Below are 6,132 nucleotides of genomic sequence, written 5' to 3' on the forward strand. Positions count from 1 at the left end.
CTAGATGGAGAGGAAGGGAGAGAGAAACATCGATGGGAGAAACATGGCTGGTTGCCTTCTGCACATGCCCTGAATGGGGATCAAACCCACAACCTGGATACCTGCCCTGACCCGCAATCAAACCCGCAACCCTTTGGTGTACAGGACAATGCTCCAACCAACTGAGCCACATTGGCCAGGGCTATTTATGTTATCTTTCAGTTCATGTCCAGGTGGTATTTGTGAAAAGTTCCAGAAAGGGATAGAGAGGGATGATTAAGCTTAGGGTGAAATAAGAAATGAAAGATTAATTCCTCATAAGAAAAAAAGCACAATCCCTGTTTGACTGTTAAAGAATTGTTCACTATATGGATGAAGCCCAATTCAGAGCAGTGATTCAAGAAATGGAGGAGAGACTGGGAAGTTAATAGGAGCAACAGCATGCTTTAAGACAAACAGTGACTTCTACAATAGTTATTGTGTCAGCCCTACTTTAATGGAATGATTGACCAGAAAGCAATAGTCACCCTCCAAGTTAGCAAAAAGTGAGCCAGCAGGACAGCAGAGGACAGCAGGCAGCACCAAGGCCACAAGGAAGTACAGAGGGAAGGTCAGCATCAGTAAATCAGAAGAGAACATCGCTCACTGGCTGTGGTGACAGTTTCAGTAACCTGAAGACTCCAATAAGAGAGAGGAAGGACATGAGCTGGCCTAGGGGTGTGACTCCAGTAAGAAAGTACTGAGGCCCTAGTGGGGTTTCTCAGTGGTTAGAGTGTCAGCTCATGGACTGAAGGGTTTTGGGTTCAATTCCGGTCAAGGGCATGCATCTCAGTTGCAGGCTCAATCCCCAGTCAGGGTATGAGCAGGAGGCAACCAATCGATGTGTCTCTCTCACATTGATGTTTCTCTCTCTCTCTCTCTCTCTCTCTCTCTCTCTCTCTCCCTCTCTCTTTCTCTCTCCCTCTCCCTTCCACTTTATTTAAATTCAATGGAAAAAATATTCTCAGGTGAGGATTAATAAAAGAAAAAAGGAAAGAAAAGAAAGGGGGGGGAAGGAAGAGAAAAGAAAGGAAAGGAGAGGAGAGGAGAGGAGAGGAGAGAACTGGTGGTGCAGGTGGGAACATCTGATCTTGCATTACTTTTAGAATACTTTTATTGTAACCATAGCTTTCTCTTTTTCTAGTTGAGTCACATTGGGAAATGTGGATGACACAATTACTATAGAGAAATGTCAAACACATTAGGCAAATGATTTGCATGAAGTATATTCTGTCTATAAAGCGGCACTCTTATCTAGGGACACAGAAAATGTCTCTATACTTTGTTTACAGATTTGGCCTACAGGAGACATTATTTTCTCTTTAGCTCTTATGTCTATATAATCTATGTATATTCAAATTTATACATGTTCAGTATTGGTCAACTTCACAGAATAACTTTAAAATGCTCCTGGTGTACAGCTTCCATGATTTATTTATAATCCATCAGTGGAATCATTGATAAGAGAGATAGTAGGAATCATCCATTACCACTATTGTCAGAATTTTTAAAAAAGGACTTTTAGAATAATATTATAAACTAGAGGCCTAGTGCATGAATTTATGTATGGGGATGGGGGAGGGACTGTGGGAGGTTGGCCACTGGCTTTGAGGAGGGAGCCAGCCTTCAGCCCCCCTGGGAAAGGGGCCGTGTCCGCCGCCACCCACCCTGGTTCCCCATCTCAGCCCAGGCCCCAAAGGTCCCGGCAGGGTGGGGAGAGGAGGCAATGGTCACCAGGCCGGGCACAGAAGGAATGGACACCAGATGCCAATGCCGCCCTGCCACCACGTGGTTCCCTCTTTCCCCCCTATTCCTTCCTTCGCCACTGCGCCTCCACTGTGGTGGGAGGGTGGCCCTCAGGGAAGTGAGAGGATGGGAGTGAGACAAACCCTTGTGTTGAGGGCTGACTTTTAATAGATCGCAGAGAGGGAGCTGCTTTCACCCTGGTGGTCAGTGCTTGTCATAGTGGTCAGTGCGTGTCATAGCGACGGGTCAACCAGTTGTTCCAGTTGTTCCAGTCATTCTGGTCACTAGGTTGTAACAGTCGCGTAGGATTTTATATATATATAGAGAGAGAGATGTCATAAGAATGAAAATTTGCCATTGGAAATAATTTAGAAAAACAGATTCATGAATGCAATGAACTGAATGTTTCTGCTCCCTCTCCCCAGAATTGATGTTGAAATCCTAACCCCCAGTGTGATGTTATTAGGTGGTGGGGCTTCTGGGGTGATTAGTTCGCAGGGTGGAGCCCTCATGCATGGGGTTTGTGCCCTTACAAAGGAGACCTCAGAGAGCTTCCTCATGCCTTCTGCCATGTGAGGACACAGCAAAAAAATGACAGTCTCCGAATCAGGAAGGGGGCTCTCACCAGTTACCAAATATGCCATCACCTTGATCTTGAATTTCCCAGCCTCCAAAATTGTGAGAAATAAATCGTTGCTGTTTATAAGCCATGCAGTCTATAGTAGTCTGTTATGGCAGCTCAAATGACTAAGACAAGGAAAAGTGGAATAGTAAAAAAAATAAATAATTGTGCTTATAAAAAGTTAGGTGTGTGTGTGTGTGTGTGTGTGTGTGTGTGTGTGCATGCACGTGTGAACATGTCTGTGTGTGTTTAATGTTGTTGTCAGTCTAAGGAACTAATTATCTTTCATTCATACCATTTCCTGTAACCAATGCTGTACATTCACTGAGAAAGCTGACATTATTGCACAGTCGGCTTGAAATTTTCAATTCACCACAGTTTAAAACCTTAAAGTTCAGCTCTGTTTCCACAGCAACCACAGTGTAGCTCCTCATGCATAGACTTTTTTTTTTTTTTTTGTAGTCTTAACCTACATGTGTGCAGTAAGGCTTGCTAATCTTTGGTGTGGCATTTATAAGCTTTATTGGTTATATAGCCTTTGCCTATGGTTTCTTTCCTGCATTTGAAAATTCAGTGACAATTCCACATAGGAGTAATCTTTGAGGTACAAATTGGAAAAAAAAGAAAAGCATAATTGTAAAAAATTGGGTATTCAGCTATATTTTAGATAAAATGTTTGATTAGCTCTTTGAAAAAGATGAGGATTTGACAATCCATCTGTGAAAAGAAATCTGATCCAAGCTTTGAGAACCCTTCTCTTCACAGATACCCTGGAGCAATTAGGGTGTCTCCTAAGGCACTGCCACTCCTCCACATGTCCTTGTACCTGCTCACCAGGGGTAATCTTAGCTGCTGCTGGATGATGACTATCTCATGAATTTACTTTTTCCTTTCATTTCCTTTTCTTTACAAGACTAAATGGCTTGTGTGTACTGTGGATCGTGACCTTTTAACCACTCTTCTCCAAACATCTAGGTCTCCTGGCTTCCTATGAACTGCATCAACCTAAGCCTATTGCACTTATTACTTTTGTATAGGGCTACTTTATCCTTCAGAGAAAAAATACCCCATGGCCACTATTGTCGGTGCTCTTATTCCAACATCAAGAAGGGTTCAGGAATCTGGAAAAGGCTGTGCATAGATGTTAAATAGGAATCCAGAGACTAATAAAGAGTCCGGAGATGAGATATAATTTTGAAAGGCATTGGGGGTCAGAGGAGCTTAGCTAAAGGAGCTAAATTCTAAGGTCTTAAGTCTAAGGTCTTAGGTTCTCTCCGTCCCCAGGACCCCATGCTTTTTATTAACACAACTTGTCCTGAGGCAAGGCAGAGATATACACTTCAGAGGGTCAGAATGGGGGAATTAGCCTACGGCTGTTCAGCTGTTTAGCCAGTAGGAGGCAATAACATGTAGATTAAGATGCCCTTTAACTATCTGGCAGCCACAATCAGTTTCCTGTTCAGGTTTGGGGAAATGCCTTTAGCCATTCCCAGCAGGTGACTACATGTGTGACTCAACTCTGTTGAGTCCCCAAGTCTCATCAACATTTTGATGAAACTCTTGAAATTATGACATGCTGGAATTGGTCTACAGCATTCTACTTTCCCCTAATTTCTGGAATGACAAAATTTTCTGGCTATTCCCTTGAATAGCCCAAGGTAATGATTAAACAGTATATGAAAAACAATTTTTGGCCAATTATTTGGCCTAAAAGACAAATAGTTTTAATTCAGCTGTCTAAATAATTCTATTCATTGTATGAATACATCATTTATTTTGTTTTTGCATAAAATTACTGGTCAAAAATCATTCAACTGTGTAGTTTGACAACTCTATAAAATTATGGTATGACTTTTCCATGATTGTTAGTAATTCAACTATTTATGGCCATTTACATTCTTTCATATAACTCTGAATATGTATCGACAGCTTCCACATGCACCTAAGGCTTCCTAACCCTTCTCCTTTAGCATAAAAACTTCTTTTCTATTACCCATGAAGTGGATGTCATCACGTAGGTGACAATCACCAGCTGCTTACCTCTATCCAACATATAAACTTTGTGTACCAATAATTCTTTTCCTCTTGTCTCAGGAGAAATGAATCTATCTACATCTAAGGTATGACACCTCTATTCTGGATACTGCAATCACTACCACTTTACTGATCCTGGGAATTTTCTCCAGTCATAAATCTTTCTGCTGTATATTGGCAGTCTTTTTTTCTACTGTTAGTTTTTCCTCCTATGATAATAAAAATGCTTGTTTTTTACCTTAAAAATTAAAATATAATAAAATAAATTTAAAGAACTTTTTGTTTGAATTGTTTTTCACCTATTATTTGTTTTTCCTTTCACTTCTAGATGACCCTCATATAGTCTACATTCATTATATTCTATATATATAAAAGCCTAAGCGACCATTACGACTGAACAACCAGAACACCCAGAATGACTGGTTGACCAGTTGCTATGACATGCACTGACCACCAGGGGGCAGAAGCTCAATGAAGGAGCTGGCCCCTGGTGGTTAGTGTACTCCCACAGCCAATGTCCTGTGGTCCCTTCTGCCACCAGCCAACCTCCCACGGCCCCTCCCTCCCACCCCTCAGCTGGCCAACTTCCCACAGTTCCTCCCTCATGCCAACCAACCCCTCCAATAGGCCCTGATCGCCAGCCAGGCTGAGGGACCCCACCCATGCACGAATTCATGCACTGGACCTCTAGTTATCTACATAACTTCCTCTCATTTGTCAGTCTATAATGTTTGAATTCTTGCTATTCCTCCATCATTCCACTAAAATTGCACTAATTAAGCCTTGCAATGTTGCTCTGATTGCTAAATCCAAAGTCATTTTTTATGTATATATATATATTTTTTTATTGATTTTTTACAGAGATGAAGGGAGAGGGATAGAGAGTGAGAAACATCGATGAGAGAGAAACACCAATCAGCTGCCTCCTGCACACCCCTCACTGGGGATGTGCCCGCAACCAAGGTACATGCCCTTGACCAGAATTGAACCTGGGACCCTTGAGTCTGCAGGCAGACGCTCTATCCACTGAGCCAAACCGGTTAGGGCCCAGAGTCATTTTTATATCCTATTACCTGACTGTAGCTTTCAATATTGGTTGTTATTTTTTCTTAAATCTGTTTCATTCTCTTGAAATTCATAGTATCATCTTCCAATCCTCACCTGATAGCACCAGCTTCTTTGAAATCGCATTCATGCCTTTTTCTTTTTTTTTTGTCCTACTGTGTCCTATTTACTCATCGGCCATTTTTTCACTATGTATTCTTTTCAGGGATCTGATATATTCTAATGGCTTCAATTGTCCCAATTTCAACCAATTACCTTTCCTCTCCTCCACCAAACTGTATTCTCTAGCTTCACCTCTATTTGTTCAGTGGTAACAAGAGCAACCTAAAGGCCAAGATAGAATCCTGAACACAGGGGTGCATATATTCTTTCAAATTAGTGTTTTGGGTTTCTTTGGATATAGTCTAAGAACAAAGGCTATCTTTTTAACTGCCCAAACTCCACATGAAACAACAAACTCTAAATAACCTCCCATGGCCATCAGTTAACCCACTCATTCTAGAACACATAGCTGGCAGAATTCTTTGAAAAATCACAAAAATTTAAATAACTTTCTTATCTCCTAATTACCAACTTATTAAAACACAAACTTCCGTCCCATCTATAATAATAATAGGGTAATATGTAAATCAACTAAACAACCTTTC

Source organism: Myotis brandtii, unplaced genomic scaffold (genome assembly GCF_000412655.1).
Source record: "Myotis brandtii unplaced genomic scaffold, ASM41265v1 scaffold82, whole genome shotgun sequence".
Classification (NCBI taxonomy): domain Eukaryota; kingdom Metazoa; phylum Chordata; class Mammalia; order Chiroptera; family Vespertilionidae; genus Myotis; species Myotis brandtii.